Here is an 11643-nt window from a genome sequence, read left to right on the forward strand (position 1 = left end):
GAGAGAGCGCTTGTGTTGTCTACTGAGGGACTCGACCAGAGAAAAGAGGGCTGCCAGTGCACTCTCCTGTTCCTTTTTGCGTCACGCGCCAATACCCCTGAACTATGCACTTATGGGCCTCCCAGATCACTGAAGGCGATAGGGACTTGTCTGCGTTATCCGCAAAATAATTGGAGAGCGACGCATCTATTTCAGCCCTGGCTTCTGGGAGCTGCAGGAGCGACTCATTGAGGCGGAGGGTCTGGGCGGCCTGGAGTCCCACGCAATAATGACATGGGCATGAGCGTGGTCCGACATGGAGAAAACGTCAATGTGAGAGGAGGTATCTAGAGGGAGGTCATTTTGAGAGATCAAGATGCGGTCTATTCTGGTGTAGGCATTGTGGGTCGCAGAATAATAAGTATAGTCGCGCTCACCTGGATGCATCAGTCGCCAAGGATTGGTCAGGTCGAGGAGGGAGAGCTCCCTCTGTAGACGGTGCAGCCTTGCATAGGAGATGTGTGAAGTTCCCTTGGAGGTGTCCAGAAGCGGTTCAGGTGCATTGTTGAAATCTCCACCCATCACGAGGTGCCCCTAACGAAAGCCCAGAACAACTGGAATCAATTGCTGCAAAAAAGATAAATCGTCTGAGTTAGGCAGATACACATTCAGTAGGGTGAGCACAACACAGCCAAACTCCCCTTAACCAGTAAGTATCTACCCAGGGGGTCTGCTAATTCCTCTTTAAAGGACCAGGGAAGGGACTTGGAGATGAGGGTGCTCACCCCCTTCGATTTAGGAATAGGTGAGGGAGCATGGTACACCCAGGGAAAGTCTCTGTTATGGAGCCTGGGAACTGAGTCCCTCCGAATGTACATCCTATAGAAACGGCAGGTGTGTGCGGCTGCGCTTTAGATCCGCCAGAAGGCGTGAGCGTTTCTCTGGGGTAGACAGCCCCCTCACATTAAGAGTAGTCCTTTTACAGCCCAGGGGCCGCTCGCCCGGCAGGAGACGGCATGGCCACCGGGGGGAGGGGGGAGAGGGGGAGATGGGGAAAGGGGGAGAAGCAAAGGGGGAGAAGGGGGCAGGCAAAAACCAAAGGGCAGAAAGGGAGGAGCAGGAGGGGGAGAAAGAAAGAGGGAAGACCTGAGAGAACATCAAAAAGGTAGGGAGAGATGGGAGAGAGGGGGGGGAGAAGGGAGGGTAAAATGGAGACGCAAGCAGAGGGGGAGGAGAGCAGGAGAGAGAGAGGAGGCAAGAGAGGAAGAGGAAAGGGGAGGAAAACAAGAAAGTCAAGAAAAGACTAAACTGTGTACCAGTAAAGGCACTAATAATGGTTAAACCGAAACCGTAATGCACCCCCTGCCCCCCCCCCCGCCCCAACCAGAAGTTAAACAACAGCCCCCCAAAAGTCCCCCTAGAAGTCCAAGGTGGTCGAGGCTGGAGATCCGGCCTCTGAACCAGGGGCAAGTGACACAAACAGAGGGAGGGAGTTCACCATGAGTCCAGGACGCCTAACCCACAGCCACCCAGGCCCGGAAGTAAGCCCAGCCAGGCTACAGGGGCCGGTGGGAGGGGGAGATGGAGGAGGGGAGCGGCAGGGGGGACCAAACAAACCATCGGGCTAACATGCCAGCAAAGGAAGAAGGGCAGATGGGGCATCCCAGAAGAGTCTTACAGTTTGTGGGAGGCCGAACCCTCGGCGGGGACTCTCCTCACAGCCGATCTGGAGCATCTTCTCCGGCGACGTTGGGGCCGAGGCGAGGGGGGGGCTCAACAAACCTTGACTCCAGGGGTTGCTGAGCCAGTCAGGAACCAGAACTGGGGGGGTCTCTAGAAAGGAGAACAGCTCAGGGAGGCGGGAGAGATCCGGCAGGAGCCGTATAGAGGCCCCATCAAAGTCCAACAGTCCGTGGTTCCATGCCCGGCGCATAATGTCTTCCTTGAGGTAGTAAAAATGGACTCTAGCCAAGACGTCACGCAGGTGGTCCGCTCCTGCACTGCGGGGGGGGGGCTGGATTCTATGCACTCTCTCTATTTCAATGTCTTCTGTAGGGGAATGGTCCAGCAGCTTGTTGAACATCGCAACAACAGTCGCCTTGAGATCAGGGCCCAGGGTGGCCTCCGGGTTGCCCCGCAGCCTAATGTTGTTTCTGCGGCTGCGGTTCTCACTATCATCCTGCTGTAGTTGTAAGGTGATGAGATGTTTCTGGAAGAGGGCCTGAGAGTGTTCAAAGTCGGTGACTCTGGAAATGAATGAGGATTGGGCCTCCTCTACAGCTGCCACCCTGCCGTCCACTTGATCAATTTGATGTTTGAGGGAATTGATTTCATGTGAGATGGTACTCACGATTGAGGCCGCCATCCCAGTAAAGTCCTGCTTTGTTGGAATGAGGGACAAGAGCTCTCTCCACTCAGAAGCCGGCAGGTACACCGGCTGGCTGAATGAGGCAGAGGCGTCAGGGGAGTCTGCTGGAGGTATTTCTGGAGAGAGGATCGGGGAAGGGGGGCCCCGAGGAGGAGAACGGCGAGCCGCAGGCTGACTGGGAGCCGGCTTGAGAGGCTTCTTCTGCGTTGCAGGACTGGCGCGGTGGCACCATTTTGGAAGGCTCGGGGCCTGGCAGTGCAGAGGGACCCCAGAGGACACACAGGTACACACAGCACCTAACTCACTGGCCAATTTTTTGAACTGGTGTGCTACACCGATGCTCCCCCCCCCCCCCCCCAATGCCACATATTGAAGTTGGGTGTTCTCTGAGTAAGCTTTTTCAAGTGTATTTGTGTCATACAACAATATTGCCTAGTTTGCTGAGTGAAGTCTGGTACACAGCCCCAAACTCACTGGCCAATTTTTTGAACTGGTTTGCTACACCAAAGCCACACTCCATGCTCTCACTGTCCAGCCTCTTCTCCTTCTCCTCCTCCCCCTTCTCCTTCTCCTATCTCCTCACAGTTGTCCAACACTCCACCTTCCATGATGCCGTCATCATGTTTTTCTGGAAAAAGGCAGGCTTCTGTGGCTCAAATGTTGGAGCGTACAAAAATGTGTCAGTTCAACCCATGTGAGCTCATGTTTGCGGCCTAAACAGCCCGCCACCAACTTGTGTATACTGTGAACGCCTACTGCACCTCTAGCCATCATATACTACGTTCTTTACTGTCAGTTCAACCCATGTGAGCTCATGTTTGCGGCCTAAACAGACCGCCACCAACTTGTGCATACTGTTAACGCCTACTGTACCTCTAGCCATCATATACTATGTTCCTTATTGTTAGTTTAACCCATGTGAGCTTATGTTTGCGGCCTATACAGCCCGCCACCAACTTGTGTATACTGTGAACGCCTACTGTACCTCTAGCAATCATATACTATGTTCTTTGCTGTCAGTTCAACCCATGTGAGCTCATGTTTGCGGCCTAAACAGACCGCCACCAACTTGTGTATACTGTGAACCCCTACTGTACCTCTAGCCATCATATACTACGTTCTTTGCTGTCAGTTCAACCCATGTGAGCTAATTTTTGCAGCCTAAACAGACCGCCACCAACTTGTGTATACTGTGAACGCCTACTGTACCTCTAGCCATCATATACTACGTTCCTTACTGTTAGTTTAACCCATGTGAGCTCAGGTTTGCGGCCTAAACAGCCTGCCACCAACTTGTGTATACTGTGAACGCCTACTGTACCTCTAGCAATCATATACTACGTTCTTTGCTGTCAGTTAAACCCATGTGAGCTCATGTTTGCGGCCTAAACAGCCCGCCACCAACTTGTGTATACTGTGAACGCCTACTGTACCTCTAGCCATCATATACTACGTTCTTTACTGTCAGTTCAACCCATGTGAGCTCATGTTTGCGGCCTAAACAAACCGCCACCAACTTGTGTATACTGTGAACGCCTACTGTACCTCTAGCAATCATATACTATGTTCTTTGCTGTCAGTTCAACCCATGTGAGCTCATATTTGTGGCCTAAACAGACCACCACCAACTTGTGTATACTGTGAATGCCTACTATACCTCTAGCCATCATATACTACGTTCTTTACTGTCAGTTCAACCCATGTGAGCTAATTTTTGCAGCCTAAACAGACCGCCACCAACTTGTGTATACTGTGAACGCCTACTGTACCTCTAGCCATCATATAGTACGTTCTTTACTGTCAGTTCAACCCATGTGAGCTCAGGTTTACGGCCTAAACAGCCCGCCAACAACTTGTGTATACTGTGAACGCCTACTGTACCTCTAGCAATCATATACTACATTCTTTGCTGTCAGTTCAAACCATGTGAGCTAATTTTTGGAGCCTATCTCTGTATACTTTTACAAGTGTATTTGTGTCCTGCAACAATATTGCCTCTTTTGCTGAGTGAAGTCTGGTACACACAGTGCCAAACTCACTGGCCAATTTTTTGAACAACTGGTGTGATAAACCAGTGGCCCCCCAATACCACATATTGACGTGGGGTGTAATCTGAGTATACTTTCATAAGTGTATTTGTGTCCTGCAATAATATTGCCTCTTCTGCTGAGTTAAGTCTGGTACACACAGTGCCAAACTCACTGGCCAATTTTTTGAACAACTGGTGTGATAAACCAGTGGCCCCCCAATACCACATATTGAAGTGGGGTGTTATCTGAATATACTTTTACAAGTGTATTTGTGTCCTGCTACAATATTGCCTCTTTTGCTGTGTTAACTCTGATACAAACAGTGCCAAACTCACTGGCTAATTTTTTGAACAACTGGTGTGATAGACCAGTGGCCCCCCAATAGCACATTTTGAAGCGGGGTGTTATTTAACAGTATACTTTTCTAAGATTGTATTTTAGCCCTGCAAAAATTTGGCCTCTTTTGCTGTGTTAACTGTGCTACACACATTGACAACAGATACTGGCCAATTATTTGTAGAAATAGTGTGATAAACCTGTGGACCCCCAATACCACAGATTGAAGCAGGGTGTTATCTACAGACACATGGTCTAGCAAAGACAGGCAGGGAAGGTATATCACTTTTACTGCCCACTGTGTGAACCTTCTGACGGCCGTTAACCACTTAAGCCCCGGAGGATTTGGCTGCTAAACGACCAGGGGGTATTTTGTGATTCGGCACTGCGTGACTTTAACGGACAATTGCGCGGTCGTACGACGCTGTACCTAAACGAATTTGGCGTCCTTTTTTTCCCACAAACAGAGCTTTCTTTTGGCAGTATTTGATCACCTGTGCGATTTTTTGATCACGCGCTATAAACAAAAAAAGAGCGTAAATTTTGCAAAAATAGCAATATTTTTCCCTTTTTTTTATATGAAATTCCCCCCAAAAAAAATGTAAAAATCTAAATTTTTTAACATTTTCGGCCAATTTGTTTTATGCTACCTATGTTTGGTAAAAAAAATCGCAAAAAGTGTATTTTGATTGGTTTGCGCAAAAGTTATTGCGTTTACTAACTAAGGGAAAGATTTTTGTCATTTTTGTTGTTTTTTTTTTTAACGAGTAATGGCGGCGATCTGCGATTTTTTTTGCGGTACTGCGACATTGCGGCGGACAGATCGGACCCTTGACTGACATTTTTGACACTTTTGGGGTTACCAGTGACATTTCTACAGTAATCAGTGCTATATATATGCACTGTTACTGTAAAAATACACTGGTAGTGAAGGGGTTAACTTTATTTGAGAGGGAGGGGCTGTGTGTGTCCCTAGGGGCGTGATTCTAACTGTGATTGGCTGTGGCTTCAGCTGTATGCAGAGTGATCAACGGATCTACATAGTAGATCCATATGATCATCTCTCATACAGAGGGGAGAATGACAGGCAGCTTGTTTACACAAGCTGCCTGACTTTCTCCCTCTCCCCCGCCGATCGCAGAGTGGCCGGCGGACATCGGGTCCGCCAGTCACACGCGCGGGGGGGGGTCCGTGACCACGCGGCGGCGCGCGCTCGCTCCCTAGACCCTCACAAGCTAGTGACGTAGCCCTACGTCACTTTGCCTGTGAGGGGCTGACCGCCGCCGTAGATAGTCGTGCGGCGGTCGGCAAGTGGTTAAGCATGCAACCCGTGGCACCCGTGTAGATTTAGTTGTACCGCCACGGATTGCAAGCAGGCCTGCCTCTTCTTCTCCTCCTCCTCCTCCTCGGCTGACCCCTCCTCTTCCGCTGCTACCGTCTCTTCTCCTGCGCCGCCCAAGATCCCCAGAACCTATTCCACATGCCAGGTGAGACGTTGCCATGCTGTGCTGTGCCTGTTGTGCCTGGAAGCCAAGAGCCACACTGGTCCTGCACTCCTTTCAGCTTTGCGTTCACAGGCAGATCAGTGGCTGACACCGCTGAATTTGTCAGTTGGTAAAGTGATGTGCGACAATGGTGCCAATCTGCTGAGCACGCTGAAACAGGGCAAAATAACACACGTGCCATGCATGGCACACGTCCTGAACTTGGTGGTGCAGCGATTCGTTGCCAAATACCCTGGGGTCCAGGACGTCTTGCGGCAGGCCAGGAAAATCTCGGGCCATTTCCGAAGATCTTACACAGCCATGGCTCGCCTTGGTGAGATTCAGCAGCGACACAACCTGCCCCTCAGGCATCTTATTTGCGACGCGATGGAACTCAACGTTGCATATGCTCGATAGGCTGCTCCAGCAGAAACATGCAGTTAATGACTACCTGTTCGAACTCGGCGGCAGGACAGGTTCTGGGGAGCTTGGGTTTTTTTCACCTCGCCAGTGGCTGCAATTCGATGAGATCACCAAACTGGTCAGTCACGGCCAGGGCGCCATAAGTGACATCATACCTTACGCCTTCTTTCTGGAGCGTGCATTTCGTTGTGTCATTGATCAAGCCATCGAGGAGCAGGAAGATGAGGAAGTCGCAATGTTGGGTGAATTCCCAGGGGGGTGCTACTCCATCTGAGACAAATCAACAGCAAGAGTCTGAAGAGGAGTCAGAGGAGGAGGATGGTGCTGGGGGGGGGGGGGATGAGGAGGAGCAAGAAGAGCATGCTTTAAACCTTTCTGGGATCCCTGCTGTTATCCGTTAATGGGGGGAGGAGAACGAGGACGACATTATCCTGGATGATGAGCTGGAAGCAGGCCACTATAACGCTTCCAGTTAATGGGAATGGGGGCCGCTGCAGTGTTTAAAGGGGGACCCCCTGTATAAAATGCATAAAGGCCAAGGACCAGTACTGGGTGGCAATGTACTTAGACCCCTGGTACAAACACAAAATGGCGGAAATGTTACCACAATCACAGAGAGCGGTCAGAATGCAGCAATTCCAGGCCTTGCTGCGGGAAATGCTGCATTCTGCTTTTCCATGCGCTGGCAGACGAATTTCCAGTCACAGAGAGACAGTTGCGGGTAGCAATCCAACAGCGCCTGCTAGAAGAGGGCGGCTGGAAGATGTCTTGGTCACTTCAGATATGAGATCCTTCTTTCAGCCGAACCATCGACAGCTGTACTCCCGATCCAGCAAGAGGGAACGCCTAGACCGACAGGTGTCCGACTACATCGGGTTAACGGCCGATGTGGACGCTCTGAGGAGTGATGAACCCCTGGACTACTGGGTGGGCAGGCTTGACCTCTGGCCAGAGCTTGCACAATTTGCTCATGACAGTGTAGACTACCTCACATTTATAAAAATGAATTAGGCATGGATCTCTGAGGAATTCAACACATGTGACCAGTAGACCATCGAGTTTCATCGAAATTCCTCCACCCACAACAATTCCTAGTCCTTGGCTTCGCTACATACAGCAGCATAAAAGGCATTTCATGTCCATTGAATGGCAAATTTTTGGGGCCTTTCAGGGCCTGACAATTATTTTTTCTGTGGATGCCTAATGTACCTAATGCCTAATGTACCTATAAATGTGAGGTAGTCTACACTGTCATGAGTGAATTGTGCAAGCTCTCACAGAAGGCCCGTCTATTCATGGAAACCTTACAGGACAACTACATGTCACAGTTGGTGGATTCTCCTACTAGAGAAAATGCAGTCCTGGATCTATTGATCACTAATGACCCAGATCTAATCTCGGAGGTAGGAGTCCAGGACAACCTGGGCTCTAGCGATCACAGGATGATCGCATTTAGTGTAAATAACAATATAACAAGGCAAGTGAGGAACATAATAACCCTAAACTTCAGAAGGGCAAACTTTCCAAAATTGTGCTCATTGATAGAAAGGGTAAACTGGGACCAAACCCTGGGATCACTGACCATGGAGGAAAAATGGGAATGCTTTAGGAACATATTAAACAAATGCATCTTGCAGTGCATTCCTATGGGAAATAAATTTAGAAGAGACAAAGCCAAACCTGGCTGGCTAAACCATAACTTTAAAAAAAAACTTATTAGGGGAAAAAAAATGGCCTTCAAGAAATATAAATCAGAGGGCACAGTATCGGCTTTCGAGCAATACAAGGAGGCAAATAAGAAAAGTAAATACGAAATCAAAATGGCTAAAATCAACTTTGAGAGACAAATAGTGGAGGATAGTAAAAAGAACCTAAAGAAATTCTCTAAATAAATCAACAGCAAAAAAGCTAGGGCAGAGCATATTGCACACATAATTAACGATGATGGGAGGATGGTTACAGAGGACACTGAAAAAGCAACCGTGCTGAACACTTTTTTCTCGTCAGTCTTTACACAGGAAAAGGAGGGATACACTGACCACGACTTTATGGTTAGTAGTAATACACAGGTTTTGCCACTATGGCTAACAGAGGGTGAAATTAGGGAAAGGCTGGATAAAATTAACACAAACAAATCACCAGGCCCGGATGGCGTACATCCGAGAGTACTCAAAGAACTCAGTAAGATTATATCTAGACCACTGTTCCTGATCTTTGCTGACAGTATTATGACAGGAAATGTACCAGGGGATTGGAGGAAAGTTAACGTGATACCGATATACAAAAAGGGGCAGAGGCATATCCCGGGAAATTATAGGCCTGTCAGTCTGACATCGATAGTATGTAAACTTCTGGAGGGGATGATAAGGGACTATATCGTAGAGTTTGCTAAAGACAACAACATCATCAGCAGTAATCAGCACGGGTTTACAAATGGGCGTTCTTGTCAAACCAATCTCTTAACTTTCTACGAGGAGGTGAGCTGTGAGCTAGATAGGGGCAGACCAGTGGATGTGGTGTACCTGGATTTCGCTAAGGCGTTTGATACAGTTCCCCACAAGCACTTAATTTATAAAATAAGGTCTGCAGGTATCGACCGCAGGGTTTGCTCTTGGATACGGAACTGGCTAAAAGGGCGTGTCCAAAGGGTGGTAATAAACAGCGCATACTCAGACTGGTCTGAGGTGGTAAGCGGGGTCCCCCAAGGCTCAGTCCTGGGACCAACCTTGTTCAATTTATTCATTAACAGCATTGAGGACGGGATCAGTAGTTCGATATCAGTTTTTGCAGATGACACAAAATTGGGCAGGGCAATAACTGCACAGCATGAAGCAGATATCCTACAGAATGACCTGGAAAAAATAACAGAGTGGGTAACGACATGGCAAATGAGGTTTAATGTGGAGAAGTGTAAGGTTTTTCACTTGGGGACTAAAAACATAAAAGCACAATACACGTTAGGAGGGGATCCCTTGGGGGAATCAAAAATGGATAAAGATCTGGGAGTCTTGGTAGATGATAGACTAGGCAATAGCATGCAATGTCAAGCGGCAGCTGCCAAAGCCAGCAGAATATTAGCATGCATAAAGAAAGGGATGTATTCCAGAGATAAGACTATAATCCTTCCACTTTATAAAACACTGGTCCTACCACATCTGGAGTATTCTATCCAGTTCTGGTCGCCAGTCCTCAGGAGGGATGTGTTGGAGCTGGAGAGAGTCCAGAGAAGGGCAACTAAACTAATTAGGGGATTGGAGGACCTTAATTATGAAAAGCATCTGCAATCGCTTGATTTATTCTCCCTGGAGAAGAGACGCCTGAGAGGGGACATGATAGCAATTTATAAATATCTCAATGGTGATCTCGGCATAGAAAAACAGCCATTCAGTCGAAGGGATTGCATGAGGACTCGAGGGCATACAATGCGATTAGAGGAGAAGCGTTTTAACCTCAGGCAACGTGGGGGGTTCTTTACTGTTAGGGCTACAAGATTGTGGAATTCTCTACCACAAGAGGTGGTTTCTGCGGGAAGTATGGTGGCTTTCAAAAGACTCTTAGACGTACATCTCAAGGATCAGAACATTCAGGGCTATGTGAGATGATTACGGCCACACACACCTACACAGGTTGAATTGGATGGACTATTGTCTTTATTCAACCTCACCTACTATGTAACTATGTAACCTCCAGTCACCAAATACTAAGTTTTTTGCTGTCAGTTCAAACCATGTGAGCTAATTTTTGGAGCCTATACAGGCCGACACACGGTTCTGTGTACTGTGAAAGCCTACCGTACCTCTAGCCATCAAAAACTAAGTTTTTTGCTGTCAGTTCAAACCATGTGAGCTAATTTTTGCAGCCTATACAGGCCAACACTTATGGTTCTGTGTACTGTGAACGCCTACCATACCTCTAGCCATCAAAAACTAAGTTTTATGCTGTCAGTTCAAACCATGTGAGCTTATTTTTTGCAGCCTATACAGGCCGACACTTACTTCTGTATACTGTGTGAATGCCTAATGTACCTTCAGCCACAGAATACAACGTTCTTAGCTGTCAGGTAAACGCATGTGGGCTAATTTTTGGTGCCTTTTATGGCCGACACTTACTTCTGTTACCTGTGAATGCCTAACGTACCTTCAGCCACAGAATACAACGTTCTTAGCTGTCAGGTAAACGCATGTGGGCTAATTTTTGGGGCCTGGAATGGCCGACACTTACTTCTTTATCCTGTGAATGCCAAATTTTTCAGACTGGAAATGAAAAACAATGGGTCTGTAAAGGTTCCGCCAAATTGTGGAATGGATGCGGACCCATTTTACAGATGTGTGAATAGACCCAATATGTATTAGACAATGTATTTACTGGCTGCTGTCAGTTCTGGCTGATTTATGAAAAAAAAAAATATATTTTTTGCTGTAAAAAAAAAAATTTAGGGCAACTTTTTCAATTGCAATAGTTCTGTTATGACATTGTCCATGTGCTGGGACTATTTGTGCACAGCTAGTACATCTTTTGTGGCTGCAATTATGACAAAAGGTTTTTAAAGTTCGCCTCCCATTAAAGTCAATGGGGCCCGCCGAGAACACGCGGTTCGCGGACTTTTGAGAAAATTTGCGGCTGGTGTTCGCGAACCGCCCCGGCCGATGTACGTCCATCACTATTCCTTGGAATGTGTAGCCATGATATTCCACCCATGATCCCCATGTGGAAAAATAATTAAACCCATATTCCATTTAGAAATAGATCAACTGCGTTCCTAGGCACGTTTAGCCATGATATTCCACCTATAATCCCCATGTAGAAAAATTACTATATGCATAATACTATCAGAAATAGGGTAAATATGTTCCTTGTTAACCGCTTGCCAACCGCCCACAGTATATTTACTGCGGCAGTCAGCCCCTCCTGGGCAAATCGACGTAGTACTATGTTGCTCGCCCAGGAACCTGCAGGGGGCGAGCGCCTGCCGCCGGGGGCGAGCACGCGCCGCCGGGGGCGAGCACGCGCCGCTGGAGGCGTG

Source organism: Pelophylax lessonae (assembly GCF_965119305.1).
Source record: "Pelophylax lessonae genome assembly, chromosome: 8".
NCBI classification, from domain to species: domain Eukaryota; kingdom Metazoa; phylum Chordata; class Amphibia; order Anura; family Ranidae; genus Pelophylax; species Pelophylax lessonae.